This window comes from Phocoena phocoena, chromosome 9 (assembly GCF_963924675.1).
Source record: "Phocoena phocoena chromosome 9, mPhoPho1.1, whole genome shotgun sequence".
NCBI lineage: Eukaryota > Metazoa > Chordata > Mammalia > Artiodactyla > Phocoenidae > Phocoena > Phocoena phocoena.
The window spans coordinates 70,059,873-70,084,770 of record NC_089227.1 but is presented as its reverse complement, the minus strand read 5'-3'; positions in this window follow the sequence as shown (position 1 = coordinate 70,084,770).

Sequence of the window (24,898 nt, the reverse complement as noted above, 5' to 3'; positions counted from 1 at the left end):
CACTTGAAAACTTTTAAAAAATCCTATTGCTCAGGCCATGCACCATACAGTTAAATCAAAATCCCTGGAATTGGAGCCACAGTCTAAAGCATTTTTTAAAGGTCCCCCAGGTGATTTAGAAGTGCAGCCAAGGTTGGGAACCACTGAGTCTGAGCCCCTGCCTCCGCTACCATCCTTGACAGTGTTCACATACATTACTGATATTGATCAGATACTAGTCAGTCAACCACTCAATTGACCAAAAGGGTCATGCAGACATACTTAAGATATTAAAAATATTTAGTTAAGTGTTTGCTCAAGAAGCTTTTGTTCAAATCTGCTCTAAGTAATTTGAAGAAGTAATTAAATATGTATGTGTGTGTATATATATATATATATGTATATATATATATAAACAAAAAATTACATTCAAATATATAGGTATTATTTAACAGTTCAATTCAATACTGTAAACATGATAAGAAACCATAATGTGTTACGACAACTTCCAGGAAAACAGAACTCTTGAGTATTTAAATTTCTTTTTTGCCATGTAGACCCAATCACTTGTATGCATGTTTACCTATTTTTAAATGAGGACATATGCCTTGGATAAAGAATTTTGAAAACAAAAGAAATATATAGCACTAGCACCAAAATATACATGGTAAAGCTTCTTCTATAAAACCAGCCTTGGAGGACAGGATCAGCATCTACAGGGGAGACATCTCTCTAAATGTGGCTTTGTGGTTCACGACATCCTTAAAACCCTTGTAACTACTTACAAAAGGATGTGAAGTGTGTGTCTGTGCATGGGGTTGCCCACTAATATGGATTTTTCTGGGGAGAGGAATCATGGCTCTGATGAGGTTCCTATGAGGGGAATCTACTTTCAGTTAAGGGTGGAATGACATTCTGTGATTAGTCAGCAAGCATTAGAGGATGGCATATCTCCATCTTTGTGAAGACAGTTGACCACAGTACACTGGATCTGAACTCAGATAACCAGGATTTGAGTTTCAGCTCTACAACGTACTTGCTGAGTAAATGCAGCTTTCCAAGTTTCAGGTCTATAAAATGGTGATAATAATACCTGTCCTACCTACCTAATAGGATTATTTAAAAGTTTAAAATCAAATAATTATTTGTTAATTCTAAACTACAGTTCAATGAAAAGAAAAGATTTAGCATAAAAAACAATCCCTGTGTTGACTGATATCTTCCAGGCCAGTTCATATGAACTCCTGTTTAAGCCCAAAGAAGAGAGATGCTCAAGCAGATGCTAAAATAATGGTTTATGCATGATCTAAGTAAGTTTCAGGGAATACAACTGACATATATTTAAAACCTTCTTTACAGGATTTGTCACATAGATGTGTGTGTGTTTGGAGGTATCTTCTCCTCTTTAAAAGAACAACTTCAGTCCAGTGAGACTTCGGCACAGTGGTTATTAACAGGAAGCAATAGGAGACAATCTGAGAAGCAAGGAGAGGGAAACACACCTTGATGAATCCTCTTGGTAACATCTCCAAAAGAAACAAAGGCCAAAAGAGGAAGAAACATGTAGTGAATGAGAGGACCTATTCAGGAACACTCATGAGACGCTAGCTTGTCTTGCAGAAACAGTTAAGGACGTTCTAAGTGTATTTATGGAGTGGTGGTGAATTTTGTACTACTTTAACCAGGAAATGGGGGAGCAATAAACCCTTGCTACATCTGATATCATCAATGAAGAAAAAACAATGTTATAATGCACTCTGCTCTATTTTACAACTTCATATCACGGGCGTCTATTTGTATAAAAAATTCTAAATAAATTCAGTTGTTTATATACTTCATTTATAATTTAACCAGTCAAATAATTATTGCTTTTATATACAATTAAGTTTATAACCCTGTACAGATCATGCACGTTGTATCTGCCTGATATGTCCTTCTTAATATTTCTAAAACCTCTCTCCCCGCCCCCCCACACACACTTGAATAAAGCATTAAAAGGCTTAAAGATTGATTTTACATTCCCTGGATTAGAGCAGGATTTGTTAATTGCCACACTTTAGACAGCATCTCTAACACTGCATAAAAGTCACAAGGTTAAATGAGGTTTACTCCTTATTTTAAAATTGATTTGTGTTTTTCTTTCAGGAAGATATTTTATTTAACAGGATTATTATCATTGTTACAAAACCTTTTTTTCCTAATGTTTGATGACAAGGAGATTTCCTGTTTGTAAATACTTTTACAAGATTTTGATCAAAAACACTGTAGTACCTACGTACATAGCAATCAAAAAAGTTCTCAAGGAAAAATGAATATGATTTGAAACCTTAGCCTTATCTTTGATCCCATTTTCTCTTTCTTCCACCTCTGATCATTCAGCAAGCATTTAAGGTCTCCTCGATCTCTGACCCGGCCTCATCTCTGTGTACACACTGAAATCTTGCCAGTTCCCCAGACAAACTACACTGCTCAACATGCTGTGCCTTGCACTCACACTGCATCCTCTGTGATGGACATATCCCCTTTGCCCAGTGAACACCAAGTCAGAATTCAAAGCTCATCTCAAGCACTGTGTTTTATATAGAGGATTCCTGGATAAACATCCTTACTACCAGGTACAATTAATCACTCCTTCATCTATGCTTCTTTGTAACTGCCTGATCAGCCTTCTTCCCATGCATAGACAAAACCACATGATTTCCATAAAAAGTCCTTGCAACCAGACTAGAACACGTTCATCTTCAGAGCTGACCAATAATTTGACACTCCCTCAAACTGGTATTATTTAATATTTATTTCTAAAGAAATAACCTCCCACCAACAGTGCAAGAGGGCTCCCTTTTCTCCACACCCTCTCCAGCATTTATTGTTTGTAGGTTTTTTGATGATCGCCAGTCTGACTGGTATGAGCTGATACCTCATTGTAGTCTTGATTTGCATTTCTCTAATGATTAGTGGTGTTGAGCATCCTTTCATGTGTTTGTTGGCAATGTATATATCTTCTTTGGAGAAATGTCTATTTAGGTCTTCTACCCATTTTTGGATCGGGTTGTTTGTTTTTTAAAATCATCACTTATAATTGAATAGCACTGGCTATCATGTTCACTTAGGATAGTGGTTATGGTAGATACAATAAAAAGACTTGTCTAAAATATCTCTTTAAAGTTCTTTGTTCTGGCTTTCATTCCATTTCATCAACATATTTATCAAAGTGTGTTTTTAATAGCTTCATGTCCAATTAATAATACCCCAAAATGTAAATAATTGCTTATCAACAGGATAAATAGATGGTCTTAATTTGTAATATGTAAAAAACTATATATGACATTATTTTTAAGATTCTTGATGACTAAACATTTAGATATTCACAATAAGACATAATTCATATATTGTTAATTGTTTAGGCTTTTATTAAAGAAGTTTTCAGTATTAAATTTAAATGGTATAAATATGTAATTAACAAGTTATTCTAAGATAGCTAGATCTTAAACATTACCTTTGAGAATCAGTGTTTATCTAACTGAATTTAATTTAACCTGAGATGTTGATAATCAAGCTAATAAAATTCTAACTGTAATCAGAAAGCTCCTTCTATTCTGACAGGTTTCCTACTTCACACTCCCTTGATGCCCTTTGCCCACTCCACCTCCAACACAAAGCTTACACTTAACCTGGTGACAAGGTGATTAAGTGGCACACTGGAACAGAGGAGAACGAGGATTCAGCAAACTTCTGTATCTTCTTAGTCCTTGCCTCCTACTGCTCAATGCTTAGCCAGGCAGCACATTTCTTAGACTGGCACTTTTCAAACATGTTACTATTGCTTTATTTTACCCAATTTAGATAAAAATGAATGTAATGTTTATTAATATTACGTATCTAGTATCCAGTGTCCTTCAAAATATAGATCTCTCTCTCCATCTACTGTTAAGTCTGTCATTTTGATAAGAGTTACACTGCCAGAAGTCATTAGTGACAAGGCCAGCCCCACATGTGGCACAGAAAGAACTTGCAAATGCAAGAACCAAGGCAATGGAAAACTACCTAAGTTCAAAAATACAAGCCACAGAATTCTAAATTGTGCCTTAAAACTTTTCTATTTCAATTCTACAGGATATTTTGAGGGTATGTGCTGGACAGTGTTGTTATTAGACTCTCAAGAGGAAAAGGAGGGAGTGGTTGGAACATACAGTTTTGAAAAAAGCACATTCTATAACTAAAGTACTTTGTTTTTTGTCACATAGCATCTTTTAAAATGTTACGATAACACTGGAGTAGGACACAAAATGTCTGTGTTTATCAATAAGCGTTTTTTTTTTTTTTAATTGGTGGTTTTAAAGTTCAGTGACTTCACTGCTCTGGATTAGCTTCAATCATTTTCATAGATCAGGAGACTGAGTCTCTGGTACAAGCTTGTCCCTCCTGAATGATAAAAAAGTCCACATCCAGAACTAACAGCTGAGCACCTGGCATCAAAAATTACTGAGAGATCTCTGAGAAATGAATCTGCCTCCTTCACCTCTCAAAAATCCTGTTGAGTAGTTAATAGAAATGATTTTACAGATGAGTACCTTGCAGCCCCAGAGCATGTAGACTTCTGATATATTTAGAAAAGTGGTAGCAGAGTCAAGATTAGAACCCAGATTTCATGAATCTTTTACCATGCTTTCTACTATAACATAACTTTCCAATATAACAGTAACAAACATGTACTGCTTCAAAGTTTACACTAGAAGATGACAGTGACTCTTTGAGCTACATATGACTTATTATTTCCCATTTTTCAAATAACAAAATGTAACCTCTGTGGATAAATGGATAAACAAAATGTGGTGTATACATATTATTCAGCCTTGAAAAGGAGGGAAATCCTGTCATATGCTACAATGTGGATGAACCTTGAGGAAATTATGCTAAATGGAATAAAGGCAGTCAAAAGAAGCTAAATACTACATGATTCCACTTATATGAAGTATCTAAGATAGTCAAGTTTATAGATACGGGAAGCAGAATGGTGATTACTAGGGGTTGAAAGGAGAAGGAAATGGAAAGTTGCTGTGTAATGGATATAGAGTTTCAGATTTGAAAAAGTTCTGGAGATTTGTTTCACAACAGTGTGATGTACTTAACACTACTGAACTGTACACTTGAAAATATTTAAAGTGATAAATTTCATATTATGTGTTTTTTACCACAATAAAAATAAATGTAATTTCAAAGATATATAAAACTGGTTAGGCTGTGATTCAAAATCTCGTGTTCAAGAGTTAGGCTGTGATTCAAAATCTTGTGTTCTTTACCCTGAATTCCCCTGTAAGAACTATTCCCCCAAATAATAGGTGACTATATCACCTGCATGACTGCAAGCCCATTGCAATCATGCATCAGCAATCCTTTGTGGGACAAGAATTGGGAATAAGCACAGGCCCTTGCAGGACAAAGCCTGAGGAAGCAGTTCCCATCTTGCCATACTTGGACCCAATATTCCAAGGGAACACATTAAAACTATCTTTTTTTTTTTTTTTTACCTAAAAACAAGTGGTCGGTATGGCGTGATCACAAAGATAGGCCATTGGTCCACTGACTTGACCACTTTATTCCCTTTTAGAATGATTACTCATTGTCGTACAGACATAGCCACTGAAAAGTAATGCCTGGTAGGAACACAGCCATCTCCAGGAAATGAGACCTGAGGACATGCCTCACTCATGTGGTGAGAAAAAGTTAATTCTAATGGCACTACATTCAAACCAACACTTTATCTGTTGGCATGTTTACAAGGAAAGTTGGAAACCAAATAAAGGATAATTGCCCATTCTCAACAGGATGTGGCAACTTTCATCTGTGATCCTTTATTTTCAGGCAGTAGCAAGGCTTGCCAAATGAGCTAAATGAGGAATGATTCTGATGGAGAGATGATGTTAAGGCCTAAGTCTGTGTTCCTCCCAGATGCGGGATTAATTGCTGTAATATAAACCCGCAGCACAATGTGTTCTCCACTGATATCACCCACTTATCTACAAGCCTGTCTGTGATGATTTCCACTAAAGGCCAAATAGTGCCCTGAATAACTCATTGAGTTGTACAAGATTAGTCCAAATTTGAATAAAGCTTGTATCTTATAAAGCTAAAACCTAAACTGTTAGAATCATTCCAACGGATGCTGATGGTTTTCTTCATTAAATAGTGTGAGGACCCCACTGTCTAATCTTTCTAGAGTGCTTAGTAACCTCACTTTTGTTACTAGTATTTGTCTTTGGGAATCACGGGTTTTCTAAATAAGGGAGTAGCTCATGGTATACCTTTTAATGAGGACACAAACTATTGCTACATTGTGTTCTTCATTTTCTCTTAAAGAATCTCTGTTTGTTACATCTAACTTTCCCTGGACATTTTGCTTCAGTCCATGAGACTGGGCTTAAGGAAACTGGTGTGGCATGCCTAATTACATTCAAAAATAAGTCTTTTCCTCCAATTTTGACCCCTTATCTTTGGACCAAGCCAGTGAGCTGAAATTGTTTTTAAAAATGAGTTTTTTCCTTTGAGAAACTTGGTTCCTCAAATAAATTTAACAATGCTAGATCCACCCTGCCACCCTGCCACCCTGTACCCACCCTGGGTACAAACACAGGACTTCTTTCTGAAACCCTTCTACATAGGGATTCTGGACCTAACTCTGGAAACATTGAGAGGCTGATGAGTTTTTAAGTAAAAGAACTCTAGTGGCAGAAATTAGAATGTATCAAAAAGGAAAAAGACTGGAGGCAGGGAGGCAAGTTAGTAGGTGATAGTAATAGCTGAAGAAAATGAAAACCTGAATTAAAGTAGTGACAGTAGGAATGGAGAAGAGTAGGTAGATGAAAGGGCTAGGACAGAGATAAAATTAGCAGGCCTTACAAACTAGTGAACATGAGGTACAAAGAGTAGAAGGAATTTTTTCAGAATTACCTTTCTAAAGGAGAAGTAAGTTCATATTTTTCACCTACTTACAACACTCCAATGGCTTCCCAATACACTTAGAGTTTAAACTCTATCCGTTGCCTTATAAGGCTTCATAAAATCTGGCCCCTGCCTACTTCCTCAGCTTCACTGCTCCCCAACCTCATTGCTCTCCAATTTTTTAATATAAATCTCCAGCAATACTGGATTTTCTTTCCCATCTCTGTGCCTATGCACTTGCTAGTCCTTGTGAACCCTCTTCCCCAGACTTGCATGACCATTGTTTTCTCTCCACAGAGATCCCAGCTCAGACCTCCTTCTACTTCCTCAGAAAAGTATTATTCACTGGCTCCCCACCAGCAGTAACACCCCCGCACCACAACAGTCACTCTTGATATCACCATGTTTGTCCTCTCTAGAACACCTATCAGTACCTGAAACTATCTTGTTTGTTTTTGATGTTATTATTGTCTGTCTCTCCCTACTGGAATGTCAGCAACCTCAGGACAGGGATCTTCTTTATCACCAGTGCCTACCATGTGATAGGTTCTCAAAGAATATTTATTGACTAAGTGATATACAGCTATACATGTATATATACATATATATATATATATACACATATATATATATACATATATACATATATATGTGCTGTGTCTGTGTGCCTGTGTGTGTGTATGTCCACACATGCCATATTTATAAATATATTCTATGGTAAAAAGTTATGGCTTGAGATTAAATATATCAGACTCATATAGCTTGCTACACCCAAGTGTGATGCCTGTGCTGATGTAAGAAGTATTCATTTATAATTCTAATAACAGAATCATTACATATTGAACTCTATAAGAGCTATAAATACTTTTGATAAAAGAGAATTTGATTGAGATAAATACTCATCTAGGAATAAATTTCTAACCCATAGCATCTAAGGGTTAGGTGCATCTAAATTTTATCCCCAAAATTTGTAGATTAAAAGTTGTATTTTAGAGACCTGGGAATAAGGGAGCTGGCATGCCCACAACACTCATGCCTATAATATTTTGTTGTATCGTTAGGAAACAGGGTAACTTTTTCTAGCAGGAGTAGCAAGTATATTTCAGATAAGACTACTTTTTGCAGGGAACATAAGTACTTCAGCCAGCCTTAATGGAGTCTATTTTAGGAGGCGGAGCAAAGGATCTTCAGGTTCTACTTCTCAAGCCATGCTTCTTTACATACCTCACAGGGTTATCAAAAGGGTTAAATGAATTAATGGTATTTTATCAACTTTATCTACACTCTATTTTCACATCATCTTTGGATCTGAAGGTTCACTGAGAGTCCAAGATGGATCACTCTGAGTTCTGCATGGCATCAGCAGAGTTCCAGTGACCTCAATGTTTATTCTGTGTTAAAAGAACCACTGACTGTGCCAGGGACATAGGGTAATTGATCATGACTGAACAATATGAGTGCTACTCACTACCCACATTTTCTTCCTAATTTAGAACTTTATCATTTGAAAACAATTATATTACTGGGAAAAAAATGTCTCCTTTCAAAGAAAATGTATTCTATCAAAAACTGAGTCCAGGCAATAGCACAATTCCTCAATAGATCTTTGGATCCCACTACTAGGACCATACTTATCAATGCTGCTAATTAGATAGACACATCACATCACTGACCAATCCTGCTGCCTCTCCTTAATATGGTGCACCCCTGACTGCAGGGCTACTTCACTGTTTTTTGACTTACTGGGGCTGTGGTAGCAATAGCATGAGCAACCTTAAATAGGAATGTTCCCTGTCCTCAGGGAGACTTCAATAAAAATAAGTCTCATGAGCTCTGTTTAATGGCACTTTCCATTTCTGCTCTAGTAAATGTACACTAAGACTATTAATCCTGGGAAATATAACATACACTGAAACAGCCTGAAGATGAGTCAGATTATTCCAGTGATGTTGCAATAGCTTCAAATGAGGAAAACATACAAGGTTATTAAAGAATATTTTTTAAGAGTCATTTTTTTGAGTATTTGATAATTATCTGAACCAAAATTCTATTCTATCATGGACCAAAAACATAGATTCATTAAAATAACTGTATATGTGATGCTTTTGTATAAATGGTTAGCTTATTAGATATTAAAAATAATACAGGATAATTAAACTTGTTTACAAAACAAAAATAAACATTTTCTTTGCAAAATTTTTGAAGAGCCCTGCATTTTATTCAAAGACATTTTATTTCAAGTATATGATTATAAAAGCAATTGATCTTTCAGGATAAGGAACTGTGGGAATATTAAAAAGAATAAAATAATATTAAAATAACTTAATAGTAATGATAGTATTAGTGCCACTATCCTAACATGATATTATATTCCACATGACAGTATATTTACATAATTTATATAATTCACACATTTCAGTATTGTTATATTTTACCCAATATTACTCAAATATTTTCAATAGTTTTATGTAGTGTAGTGTTCATAATTTTAATAATAGCTCCAAGATATGCTATTTTCCTTCAAGTTTTTCTTTTTGAATATGTTGCCATTTTTCTGACATGGTTTTGAAATATGGATCACTTTCTCTCTTTTTATGTTTTAGAATGAATTGAAGGTTTTTATAACATTGAGATTAATATAGCAAATTTAACAGACATTACTCATTCTATAAATATTAATTCATAACCACATAATCAAGCACATATTTTTTTAAATTTCCTTCAAGTTTTGTAAAAATTGGGGCCTTTTTCCCTTTCTGAAACTTTCCCTACTTCAAATTTATTACTTTGTACAGAGGTTCAGTACTTCCATAGTAAATAAGTTTTTTATCTTTTATGTTCTGCTTTTGTTTTCACAGATAAGTGAATTAGAAATAATACACTTCCTTTACTATGGTCACTTCAGCAAACATCAACTCATCATACACACACACACACACACACACACACACACACACATCTTTTATTATCATATTATCTCTAAAACTGGATGGTTCTTTTCTTTTTTAATCATAATTTTCAAGCAACCTCCTCATCTTTCTCCTTCTCCACATACTCATCTACCTCACCTCCATTTAATTTTTTTTCTGTAGTTGCAGATAAATTTCCTTTGGTAATATCAACAAACAAGATATTTGTGTAGTAAGTATTCCGAATGGTTGTAAGTCAGAGGATGTGTTTCAGTAGACTTCACCTATGAATGATGGCACAGCTGAAGATCTTAATTAGAACACTCTTTTTTCTTTGAAGGTTTTAAAGTTATTATTCCATTATAACTTTTATTGATTGGTGCAAAGAGGAAATCCAACTTTTTTTACTTTGGCTCCTATGATGGTCATTTGGTTTTTTTCTCCATAAAAGCTTAAATGATGATTGTATATTTAAAGTTTAGTGACTTTAGGGAATATACACTGCTGGTAGGGATATTTATATAACTGTTTTCTTAAAGGCCCATATTAGACAATTTCATAAACTTATCCCAGCTGCTCAGAAGAAATTAATTGATGAGCACAGATTATTTACAAAAAGTGGCAGGGATTTTAATAGGAACTGAGAACTATCTTCACCATATTATATACACAAGGCTCTAGTTCTTTGTGTCTATGAATGTATTTTCACAAATACTTTGCATGGTTTGATAGTTTATTTTATTCTCAAATTTTGCTCCATTGCTTCCATGTTTTTGTAAGACTGAGGAAATACCCTTAGAAGTGGAAGTCTAGAGCTTCCTTTTTCTTGATGAGTAATAAAGATAGACATAGGAAATAAGAGCAAGAGTGAGCCACTGGGTTATATACCAGGGAGAAATAGCCAAGCTGTTAAAAGGACTCACTGATTAAACCATCCACAAATGAATAGACTAGTGCTTCAAGGTCAATGCTTTGTGTCTCAGACACATTGTCACAGGCAGAAATGCTTTCTTTGATGTCAACACAGCTTCTGTTGATTTTTCTCCTCTACTGGAAAAGAAGTAAGAACAGAGAGCTGCTTAAAAGGTTGGTACAGTCACTAAATTCCCCTAAAATAGCCATGAAAACCCACACACACAGTATCTATTTTCCTCACAAAGAAAGTCTGAGCCAAGAACAGAGAAATTTCTGAATAAGACAAGACTACTACTTATCAGTTGTGTAACAGACTATGGCACTGCCTGCTTCTGCCATGAAACAGATTAGAGGAAAAACTGAGCACAGAGATCTCATGATGTAACTGAGAAATTCCTCTACATCTCAGATGACAAATCTTCAGTGTGACTTCAATGCTCTCTAGAAGTCTTATAAATTCCCTGAATAAGAACTATGTTAAAACCTAAATATAATACACTTTCCAAAAGTTCTCAGACTATAGGATTTCAAGTAGCAACTATAAGATTTCAAGCAGATTTTCAATTCATCTAGTCTCCTTTGGCCAGCACAAGTCGTACGACAATAATATGGATATATCAAGACAAAACAATTATTAGCCCAAATTACATAGATGTATATTTCCATATCTTCTGCTCTGTCACTACTCAGTAGCAACTGATGCTCTCACTAGAGCAGAAACAAAGATTTAAACATCATTCTAACCCTGGCTGAATCCAATTCGTGGGAGAAAACTGTGATTGGATAAGATGAGTAAGAAGAAGCAGTGGTAACTGGACCTAGAGAAGCTAGACAGAGAAAGGAAGTCCAATAGAGGAAAGCCTACAAGAATCAAACGGTGGGAGGACAAAGCTCAGCACTTGGATGTACTTGAGGGTGAACCGCTTGCTAATCATGGCCTGGGAACCACTCGATGTCTGACAGAACCTGGATACTTTTAAGTGCCAGACAGTGATGACATGAATGCCTTGTATTAAGGTGTCAGGCAGCTTGACATGAAAATCTTTCCCCTGTCCAAGTGCATGGAAATCAATACCATTTGAGAATCTTCCTAGCCGTAGAAGCAACAATAGACACACCGCCACATTTTCAAACACGTATAAACATGCTTCAGAGTTGAATTTTTATTGTATATAGATTTTATGAATTTTTTGAACATAATAAACAGTTTGTCTCACTATAAAAATTTTTTACCAAATAGCATGCTTAATGGCCATATAATGTTCTATCCCAACAAATTACTATAACTATCCCATTTGGTTACTAATAAACATAAAAGGCTGGGATGAATATTTTAATACATAAATATTGAAACATTTCTCCAAGGCAGGGTTTTGGAAATTTAATTGCTGGGTGAGAGAGAATGTATGGTTCTATGACTTTTAATGCATATTGCCAAAATGCTTTCTACAAGAGTCTTAAGGAATTCTTCTCCCACCAGGATTTATGTGAATGACCTTATCCATCAGCATAAGCAATAAGTACCACTTTCTTTTTTTTTTTAACATCTTCATTGGAGTAAAATTGCTTTACAACGTTGTGTTAGTTTCTGCTAACACAGAAACAAAGTGAATCAGTTATATGTATACATATATCCCCATATCCCCTCCTCTTGTACCTCCCTCCAACCTTCCCTATCCCACCCCTCCAGGTGGTCACAAAACACCAAGCTGATCTCCCTGTGCTATGCACCACTTTCTTTTAATATTGTTTATTTGATAAGTTAAAATGGTATTTTTATAGTTTTAATTTACATTTCTTTATTCATGAGATTGAACATTTTTCATATGTTCATTATCTGTACATACATCTTTTCTCACGTCTTGTTTCTGTACTAAAATTCTCATATATTTTTATTTGAAAGCATCATATATTAAGAGATAGAAATCCTTTGCCTATTTTTTGTTACAAATATTGTCCCATTTATTGTTCAAACTTTCATTTTATGACAGTTTGACATTAAAGAGTTTTTTATCCCTTGATGTTTTCTCCTTTTGATTCCTTCCATTATATACAGAGACCATATAAGTAAATACCTAAACAATTCTTACCCATATGGACATCAAATAAATGCCTAAATTAAGTAAAAGACTTTGCTGTTTGTTTTTCATTTTATAACTTAATTTTCCCCAAATTTTCTTGATGTATTACAGTTAATATTTCTGTATAATAAACTACACCAGGGCAACTCATCTCTGCTCTAAGTAGGGCAGTGCGGCAGCAGGGAGAAGCACTACCAAGATCCTCTTTTCAAAGAAGGACTTGCTGTCCAGCTACAGGGCGGGGCGGGAGATGATCAGCTCCTTCAGTGTCCGGCCTCAGCTACAGAGAGCTGCTTCATCTGAGGTCACATCCTTTACAGAACAGCTCACATCTGATAATTGCACAAGGCAGCAATATGAAGGTCCAGCCATCTCAGATTGACCAGGAACAAATCTGATGAGCAAAACTCACTGTAGATCTTCACAACTGGTTGGCAAAGGCTTTGTCAGACCTTCACTGAAGTTTAGATTCTTCCTCTGCCCAGTTCTGCTGTTGCCCCTCCTTACACAAGTGTTGAAGTCTACTAATCATTTATATCATCAGCTCCACCTCAGTGTTTGCTTCCAGAAAACCTAACATGCCGTAGGCAGCTCAACTGGCTGTTGGAAGATCCTCTTTCAAGATGGCTTACTCCTTTCCTATGACTGGCAAATTAGGGTGGCTGGACTGAATATCTCTTGATGTGGGTCTCTCTTTGGCCTTGTTGGGCTTCTCCCAGCATGATGGCTTGTTTTCACAGAGGTACAATTTGAAAATGTGTATTCTTTTTTATGAAGTACAAAGCTGAGCTGATATTTCTTATCAGTGTATCAACTATGCTATCCAAAACCTCTTTATATTTTCTGTTTTGGCTGGCCTGTATAAAACAGGGAATTTCTACTCTTCAGCTTTAGAATTTATTTCATATGTACATTCCCCATTAATGAAACCCATTTGATGACAAAGTGATCCCTTTTACACACTGCTAATAAACTGTGGTAAAACTCTGTGTTTGCTTTAATTTTTTCCAGTTACATAATTTATTTAAAATTCTTAAACATGTTAGACAATAGTTTTAATGAGTTAATGGCAGAGAAAGAATCATTTTATTTCATTTCATCTTTAATATTCAACATAAATTTTCCAAAACAGATATGTGAATTTTTTAAATTGGTACAAATTTTTGAAATCCCATAGCATGCATAACTGAACTCAAATGAATATTCAGCATCAGAGCTGCGTACAGGTTGACAGTATGCGAATACTGTTCTTAATACTACCAGAGGTATTACAAAGACAGGAAAAAGTCACTCTTCTTCGCATGGGAATGTCTCCCCAGTATGGTGACTGTCACTTCGTTACGGTTAAAAACACAGTGGATACTTCATCTGCACTGTAACTAATATCTACTTGAGAACCTGAGATCTTAGCTTGTGGATGAATGCTACCATTATTTATAAAGGGACTTAATGGGCACCATATTTTCAGGAATCTTTCAAGGAAGGCTAACAAAATTAAAATATAAATTGAGTTTTACTTCTTTAGCTCACAACATGTCCTCCAACTTATCTCATGTAATTATGCCATTTAATATGAGATAGACTTCAAGCCTCAATGTTGCAGACTATACTCCTTTTTAACACATCCTGGGGAAAATGCTCTGTTTTTAAAAGCACCATGTTGCTGACTCATGGAGACTTTTGAAATTCATTATGACTTTTAGATGTTTCTCTGAGGTATTTGGATCTAGCTCCTCATTACTCATTTTACATTTGTACAATGTGGTTTTTGTTCTTTGAGTGTACTAGTGAATGGCCTTATATTTGTTTCCTGCTCATCAAGGTCTTTTGAATACTGTTCCTAGTCTCCAGAGGGCTGGTACTTCTGCCCACCACCACCCCTACACTCCACCCTACCTTATCATCAGATGTTCTTTCATGTAAAACTTAATGAAGATGATGACTGTGAGAGTCAGCCTAACAATGTCTTTGAAGTACCTGCTGGGTACACAGCACAGTACTCGAGTGAGAGGAAAATACAAAGGGAACAAGGGATACAGCTCAGCTCTTTAAAAGACTGAACTTGAGATGAAGAGAATGACACACAGAAACTGAAGCATATTTTCCCAAGGCAACTGCTGCTATTATGTCTAAGTACAGATTCAAGTGAAAACTGAGCATACATTAATGCTAAGAAAGTATTGGATCATATGTGATCTGTCAAGGAAGGTCACAATGCATATTACTGATAACAGTATTAAAACTGTAACAGAACGAATCCCCTTTTTAAAAACTAGTTATCAAGCCCCCTTTCATTTTGACTCCAAAAAATGAGAATTCAATCCTTTTATCAAAAGCCCAAACAGGGAGACCTTCAAGATGGCAGAGGAGTAAGACATGGAGATCACCTTCCTCCCCACAAATACATCAGAAGTACATCTACATGTGGAACAACTCCTACAGAACACCTACTGAATGCTGGCAGAAGACCTCAGACTTCTCAAAAGGGAACAGACGCCCTCAGGTGACCTACATGCAGAGGCGGGGCCAATCCAAAGCTGAACCCCAGGAACTGTGCAAACAAAGAAGACAAAGGGAAATTTCTCCCAGCAGCCTCAGGAGCAGCAGATTAAATCTCCACAATCAACTTGATGTACCCTGCATCTGTGGAGTACCTGAACAGACAACAAATCATCCCAAAATTGAGGCGGTGGACTTTGGGAGCAACTGTGGACTTAAGATTTGCTTTCTACATCTAATTAGTTTCTGGTTTTATGTTTATCTTAGTTTAGTATTTAGAGTTTACTATCATTGGTAGATTTGTTTATTGATTTGGTTGCTCTCTTTCTCTTCTTTTTATTAAATATAATATAGATATTTTTTTTTCTTTTTTTCTTTTTTGTGAGTGTATATGTGTATGCATCTTTGTGTGATTTTGTCTATATAGCTTTGCTTTTACCATTCCTCCTAGGGTTCTGTCTGTCCTTTTTTTTTTTAAGTAGAGTTTTTAGAGCTTGTTATCATTGGTGGATTTGCTTTTTGGTTTGCTTGCTCTCACCTACCTTTTTTTAATTACTTTTAATTTATTTTTAATAATTTCTTTTATTTTTTATTTTAATAACTTATTTAATTTATTTTTTCTTTCTTTCTTTCTCTCTCTTTCTTTCTCTCTTTTGTTCTCTCTTTCTTTCTTTTTTTCACCCTTTTCTTCTGAGCCGTGTGTCTGTCAGGGTCTTGGTACTCCGGCCGAGTGTCAGTCCTGTGCCTCTGAGGAATGAGAGCCGAGCCAAGGACACTGGTCCACCAAATAGCTCCTGACTCCACGTAATATCAAACAGTGAAAGTTCTCCCAGAGACCTCTATCTCAATGCTAAGATCCAGCTACACTCAACAACCAGCAAGCTCCAGTGCTGGACACCCCATGCCAAACAACTAGCAAGACAGGAACACAACCCCACCCATTAGCAGAGAGGCTGCCTAAAATCATGAAAAGGTCACAGACACCCCAAAACACACCAATGGACGCGGACCTGCCCAACAAAAAGACAAGATCCAGCATCATCCACCAGAACACAGACACTAGTCCCCTCTACCAGGAAGCCTACACAACGCAATGAACTAACCTTACCCACTAGAAGCAGACACCAAAAAAAATGGGAACTACGAACCTGCAGTCTGTGAAAAGGAAACCCCAAACACAGTAACTTAAGCAAAATGAGAAGACAGAAAAACACACAGCACATGAAGGAGCAAGATAAAAACCGACCAGACCAAACAAATGAAGAGGAAACAGGCAGTCTACCTGAAAAAGGATTCAGAGTAATGATAGTGAAGATGATCCAAAATCTTGGAAATAGAATGGAAAAAATACAAGAAACGTTTAACAAGGACCTAGAAGAACTAAAGAGCAAACAAACAATGACAAACAACACAATGAATGAAATTAAAAACTCTCAAAAAGGGGCTTCCCTGGTGGCGCAGTGGTTGGGAGTCTGCCTGCTGATGCAGGGGACACGGGTTCGTCCCCGGGTCCGGGAGGATCCCAATGCCGCAGAGCAGCTGGGCCCGTGGGCCATGGCCGCTGGGCCTGCGGGTCCGGAGGCTGTGCTCCATGGTAGGGGAGGACACAAGAGTGAGAGGCCCGCATACCGCAAAAAAAAAAATTCTCTAGAAGGAATCAATAGCAGAACAACTGAGGCAGTGAACGGATAAGTGACCTGGAAGATAAAATAGTGGAAATAACTACTGCAGAGCAGAATTAAAAAAAGGAATGAAAAGAATTCAGGACAGTCTTAGAGACCTCTGGGACAACATTAAACACACCAACATTTGAATTATAGGGGTCCCAGAAGAAGAAAAGAAAAAGAAAGGAACTGAGAAAATATTTATAGAGGTTATGCTTCAAAACATCCCTAATGTGGGAAAGGAAATAGTCAATCAAGTCCAGGAAGCACAGAGAGTCCTATACAGGATAAATACAAGGAAAAACACACCAAGACACATATTAATCAAACTATCAAAAATTAAATACAAGGAAAAAAATATTGAAAGCAGTAAGGGAAAAACAACAAATAACACACAAGGGAATCCCCATAAGGTTAACAGCTGATCTTTCAGCAGAAACTGCATGCCAGAAGGGAGTGGCAGGACATATTTAAAGAGATGAAAGGGAAAAACTTACAGCCAAGATTACTCTCCCAGAAAGGATCTCATTCAGATTCAACGGAGAAATTAAAACCTTTACAGACAAGCAAAAGATAAGAGAATACAGCACCACCAAACCAGCTTTACAACAAATGCTAAAGGAACTTCCCTAGGCAGGAAACATAAGAGAAGGAAAAGACCTACAAACAAACCCAGAACAATTAAGAAAATGGTAATAGGAACATACATATCGATAATTACCTTAAATGTAAATGGATTAAAGGCTCCAAACAAAAGACATACACTGGCTGAATGGATACAAAAACAATACCCATATATAAGCTGTCTACAAGAAACGCATTCAGACCTAGGGACACACACAGACCAAAAGGGAGGAGATGGAAAAAGATATTCCATGCAAATGGAAATCAAGAGAAAGCTGGAGTAGCAATTCTCATATCAGAAAAAAGAGACTTGAAAATAAAGACTATTACAAGAGGGCTTCCCTGGTGGTGCAGTGGTTGGGAGTCCACCTGCTGTTGCAGGTGACACAGGTTCGTGCCCCACTCAGGGAAGATCCCACATGCCGCGGAGCGGCTAGGCCCATAAGCCATGGCCGCTGAGCCTGCACGTCCAGAGACTGTGCTCCACAACAGGAGAGGCTATAACAGTGAGAGGCCCACGTACTGCAAAAAAAAAAAGAAAAAAAAAAAGACTATTACAAGAGATAAAGATGGACACTACATAATGATCAAGGGATCAATCCAAGAAGAAAATATAACAATTGTAAATATTTATGCACCCAACACCGGAGCACCACAATACATAAGGCAAATACTAACAGCCATAAAAGGGGAAATCGACAGTAACACATTCATAGTAGGGGACTTTAACACCCCACTTTCACCAATGGAAAGATCATCCAAAATGAAAATAAATAAGGAAACACAAGCTTTAAATGATACATTAAACAAGACACACTTAATTGATATTTACAGGACATTCCAACCAAAAGCAACAGAAAATACTTTCTTCTCAAGTGCTCACAGAACATTCTCCAGGATAGATCATATCTTGGGTCACAAATCTAGCCTTGGCAAATTTAAGAAAACTGAAACCGTATCAAGTGTCTTTTCTGACCACAATTCTATGAGGCTAGATATCAGTTACAGAAAAAAATCTGTAACAAATACAAACACATGGAGGCTAAACAGTACACTACTTAATAACCAAGAGATCACTAAACAAATCAAAGAGGAAATCAAAAAATACCAAGAAACAAATGACAATGAAAACACGATGACCCAAAATCTATGGGATGCAGCAAAAGCAGTTCTAAGAGGGAAGTTTATAGCAATACAATCCTACCTCAAGAAACAAGAAACATCTCGAATAAATAACGTAACCTTACACCTAAAGCAATTAGAGAAAGAAGACCAAAAAAAAAAAAAAAAAACCCAAAGTTAGCAGAAGGAAGGAAATCACAAAGATCAGATCAGAAATAAATGAAAAAGAAATGAAGGAAACAATAGCAAAGATCGATAAAACTAAAAGCTGGTTCTTTGAGAAGATAAACAAAATTGATAAGCCATTAGCCAGACTCATCAAGAAAAAAAGGGAGAAGACTCAAATCAACAGAATTAGAAAAGAAAAAGGAAAAGTAACAACTGACACTGCAGAAATACAAAGGATCATGAGAGATTACTACAAGCAACTACATGCCAATAAAATGGACAACCTGGAAGAAATGGACAAATTCTTAGAAAAGCACAACCATCTGAGACTGAACCAGGAAGAAATAGAAAATATAAACAGACCAATCACAAGCAATGAAATTGAGACTGTGATGAAAAATCTTCCAACAAACAAATTCCCAGGACCAGATGGCTTCAAAGGCGAATTCTATCAAAAACTAGAGAAGAGCTAAACCTATGCTTCTCAAACTCTTCCAAAATAAAGCAGAGGGAGGAACACTCCCAAACTCATTCTATGAGGCCATCATCACCCTGATACCAATACCAGACAAAGATGTCACAAACAAAGAGAACTACAGGCCAATAGCACTGATGAACATAGATGCAAAAATCCTCAACAAAATACTAGCAAACAGAATCCAACAGCACATTAAAAGGATCATGCACCATCATCAAGTCAGGTTTATCCCAGGAATGCAAGGATTCTTCAATATATGCAAATCAAACAATGTGATACACCATATTAACAAAGTGAAGGAGAAAAACCATATGATCATCTCAACAGATGCGGAAAAAGCTTTCAACAAAATTCAACACCCATTTATGACAAAAACTCTCCAGAAAACAGGCATAGAAGGAACTTACCTCAACATAATAAAGGCCATATATGACAAACCCAGAGCCAACATCCTTCTCAATGGTGAAAAACTGAAACCATTTCCTCTAACATCAGGAAGAAGACAAGGTTGTCCACTCTCACCACTATTGTTCAACATAGTTTTGGAAGTTTTAGCCACAGCAATCAGAGAAGAAAAAGAAATAAAACGAATCCATGTCAGAAAATAAGTAAAGCTGTCACTGTTTGCAGATGACATATTATACATAGAGAATCCTAAAGATGCTACCAAAAAACTACTAAAGTAGCAGGATACAAAGCTAATGCACAGAAATCTCTTGCATTCTTATACACTAAGATGAAAAATCAGAAAGAGGAATTAAGGAAACACTCCCATTTACCACTGCAACAAAAAGAATAAAATATCTAGGAATAAACCTACTTAAGGAGGTAAAAGATCTGTACTCAGAAAACTGTAAGACACTGATGAAAGAAATTAAAGATTATACAAAGAGATGGAGAGATATACCATGTTCTTGGATTGGAAGAATCAGCATTGTGAAAATGACTCTACTACCCAAAGCAATCTACAGATTCAATGCAGTCCCTATCAAACTACCACTGGCATTTTTCACAGAACTAGAACAAAAAATTTCACAATTTGTATGGTAACACAAAAGACCCTGAATAGCCAAAGCAATCTTTAGAAAGAAAAACGAATCTGGAGGAATCAGGCTCCCTGACTTCAGATTACACTACAAAGCTACAGTAATCAAGAGAGTATGGTACTGGCACACAAACAGAAATATAGATCAATGGAACAGGACAGAAAGCGCAGCGATAAACCCACGCACATATGGTCACCTTATCTTTGATAAAGGAGGCAAGAATATACAATAGAGAAAAGACAGCCTCTTCAATAAGTGGTACTGGGAACACTGGACAGCTACATGTAAAAGAATGAAATTAGAATATTCCCTAGCACCATACACAAAACTAAACTCAAAATGGATTAAAGACCTATATGTAAGGCCAGACACTATAAAACTCTTAGAGGAAAACATAGGCAGAACACTCTATGACATAAATCACAGCAAGATCCTTTTTGACCCACCTCCTAGAGAAATGGAAATAAAAACAAAAATTAACAAATGGGACCTAATGAAATTTCAAAGCTTTTGCACAGCAAAGGAAACCATAAACAAGACAAAAAGACAACCCTGAGAATGGGAGAAAATATTTGCAAATGAAGCAACTGACAAAGGATTAATCTCCAAAATTTACAAGCAGCTCATGCAGCTCAATATCAAAAAAACAAACAACCCAATCTGAAAATGGGCAGAAGACCTAAATAGACATTACTCCCAAGAAGATATACAGATTGCCAACAAACACATGAAAGGATGCTCAACATCACTAGTCATTAGAGAAATGCAAATCAAAACTACAATGAGGTTATCACCTCACACCAGTCAGAATGGCCATCATCAAAAAATCTACAAACAATAAATGCTGAAGATGGTATAGCAAAAAGGGAACCCTCTTGTACTGTTGGTAGGAATGTAAATTGATACAGCCACTATGGAGAACAGTATGGGAGTTCCTTAAAAAACTAAAAACAGAACTACCATACGACCCAGCAATCCCACTACTGGGTATATACACTGAGAAAACCATAATTCATAAAGAGTCATGTACCACAATGTTCATTGCAGCCCTATTTACAATAGTCAGGATATGGAAGCATCCTAAGTGTCCATCAACAGATGAATGGATAAAGAAGATGTGGCACATATATACAATGGAATATTATTCAGCCATAAAAAGAAATGAAATTGAGTTATTTGTAGTGAGGTGGATGGACTTAGAGTCTGTCATACAGAGTGAAGTAAGTCAGAAAGAGAAATACAAATACCATATGCTAACACATATCTATGGAATCAAAAAAAAAAAAAAGTGGTTCTGACGAACCTAGGGGTAGGACAGGAATAAAGACACAGACATACAGAATGGACTTGAGGACACGGGGAGTGAGAAGGGTGAGCTGGGACGAAGTGAGAGAATGGCCTGGACATATACACACTAGCAAATGTAAAATATATAGCTAGTGGGAAGCAGCCACATAGCACAGGGAGATTAGCTCAGTGCTTTGTGACCACCTAGAGGGGAGGGGAGGGATAGGGAGGGTGGGAGGGAGACGCAAGAGGGAGAAGATATGGGGATATATGTATGTGCATAGCTGATTCACTTTGCTATAAAGCAGAAACAAGCAGACCATTGTAAAGCAATTATACTCCATTGAAAATGTTAAAATTAAAAAAAAAAAAGCCCACACAATTGTGCACCTATAAAATTGTTCTTCATTGTCCTCACATGCTATAGAAAATATGTAAATATATATATGTTAAGAGAAATCACGTAACAATTCATTGTGAGAATGTTCATATAATATCCTATACACATATAAATTACATAATATTGAGACATTCTATAACACCTAAGTGTACTTTATACATTCAGAATGTTAAAAAAATCTTCTAACAATGCTGACCTGCTGAGTATCCCTAAAATGCTCAAAAGTCAGTGGCTGCAGCTGTAGGAAGATCAGAGCATCTTCAGGTGCCAAATTCTGTTAAAGATTTAATCCTTAATCTACTTAACTCCCAGGCTATCTGGCTTGGAATTTGCAACTGTTCTCACCTCTAAGACAGGAACCAGCCAGATCTCACTGGACTCATACATAGCACATCATTCTGTGACTGAAGACTCTGTGGCCAGGTAAGTTTGGAAATGCTAGGTACAATATTTCTTCAAAAAAAAAAAAAACTTCAGCATTTAGGGCTCGGATAAGCATCTCAGTTTTTTTTTTTTTTTAATGTGTTTGACTCTGTTTAACCCAGTATTTTCCAAACCTATTTGGCCAAAGAACTCATCTAATATAGTATCTCTGACATCCTAAAGCAATGAGTTCAGAAGAATACTCATAGAAATATACTGATCTATCAAACCTCCACTTAATAAAAACTTAGTAAGCCTCTTCTTCATGAAGTTATTGGTTTATTTATCCATGCTATGGAGGCAATTAAGATGAGTTAAGCATCACCTGTGCCCTCAAGACACTTTCAAAGAAGTGAAAGAAATGAGAGATCAAAAACTAACTGCATTCCCAAGCAGAAAGAGTTTAGTGCCATAGTAGAGGTCCAAAAGAGCATGCAATTGGATTAAAAAAAATAAAGGAAATAAGCCAAAAAGATGAGAGAAGTCCTCAAAGATAATGTGGAATTATAATAGAAGTCTGCCTTAAAAAACAGGTAAGATTTTGCTATGTATGGGAAGGTGACATTACATGGAGACAGTACCAAGGGGAAAAGCCAAGAGCTTTTGGAAAGTGTTGAGGAACAGATGTACTGCAGTAGGCATAAGAAGGGCATGAAGTATACAATTAAACCAAATTAAGGCCCAAATGTTCCAAGACTTAACTTTCATATTTAATGAGCACATACTATATAGCAGTGACTATTAGAAAGACTGATACAACTGGAAACAAGACTGACCATGTAAGCATAGTAGGTCATAGTAGGTCATAGTAGGTCAATAATTAAATCAAGATTTCCAACACATTTTGGTTAAGATCTTATGACAGGGAAAAGACAAAAATCTTTAAGAGTATGGAACATTGGCAGCAAACATAGTCAAAGAATGTTTCTTAGAGGAATTCATAGTTGAAAAAAAGGAATGCTAAACTTTTTCTGTCAACCTTGGGGAGCCCTCTAAGTTGTTTGCTTTTAAAAGGAGCAATTGGATCAGATCTCTCTTTTCAGAAGAATTCAGGGGCAATGTGAAAGATGTAGTGAAAGGAGAACACATGGGAGGCAAGAGACTTAGGAGTAAGCTATTCCATTACCTAGTAAAGTTTGTAAGCTCCAAACTTAAGGCAGGGTCAGCAACTGAGGAGAGGAGCAGAAGGATATAAAAGAAGCTCAACATGTTCTAATGACCAATCAGATGCAGAGTTAAAGGAGTGGAAAAAGAAAAATATTTTCCCAATTTCCCATGTGAGATAATCAATTAGTTTCATTTCTATAATACTTTGAAACAAAATATCAGTAGACATGGAATATAAATGTTCAAAAGATGCATTAATCACCTAATTTCATTCAGAGATATAGTTTCTCTTTCACACACACACACACACACACACACACCACATTCTTCTGTAAAAACAGTTATACTATAATCCAAAGCAGGCAGTCTGGTCATGATGAAGCAGAAAACACTATAGTGGTTCCAGTGAAATGCCCCAAGAAGTTTTATTGTCTCTGACCTTTTATAGAACATCCATGAAGTTCGTTAGACATCTTTACTTAAGAATATTTTCCCTGCAAATACCATTGGTTGGTCACAGTCCAGCAACTGCTAGGTATGTTTGATTTTGTGAGTGTTCTATCTCTGTAGAATATTTTGTAATGTGTTTTCATTTTCACCCCTTCTGTTTGCACCCAATTTTCTCTGTTAAATTACAAATTTAGATTCTTGTAGTCTTTTTCATGTAAATCATTTCTTCATTCTACTCTATTAACCCTGAATATTAACTCATTCAATGAATATGTTAGTATAATTGACTAGAAATATAAGCAAAATAAGAATTACATTAGGTAATGCTCTTAAGGCACAGTCTCATGTGTTAGCTATCTCCTATTCAAGAAAATAGTAAGTAATTAAGCACAACTTTAAGCCATTTTCCAAGGGTAAGATTTCTTTCAACACCAGAATATCCAGGAAACCAGAGCTGGCATAGCTCATCTGAACAAGGGGTCACTCACAGCAGTTTGCTCAAAGCTGGTAGTCAAACTCCATGAACAAAAACAAGCAACCACTTAAGAGGGAGAGGGTCATATGACCTTTTTATTACTTTATCAAGACAAAAATAGTGGACCTGAGGTGACATCCAAGCAGAGTCTCTTACCTGGTTTAGGACATTAAGAGATAATTCCCTCTCTGCTCCCTGACAGAAATGTTAATCAACAAGTAAGCATAATTCCTGAGTAAAGAGGGATATCTTCTACAAATTTGGCAGGCATTACAGCTTCCCCTCTCTTATTGCACTACGTATAACAGCCTTCTGAAAAGGGGCACACAAAG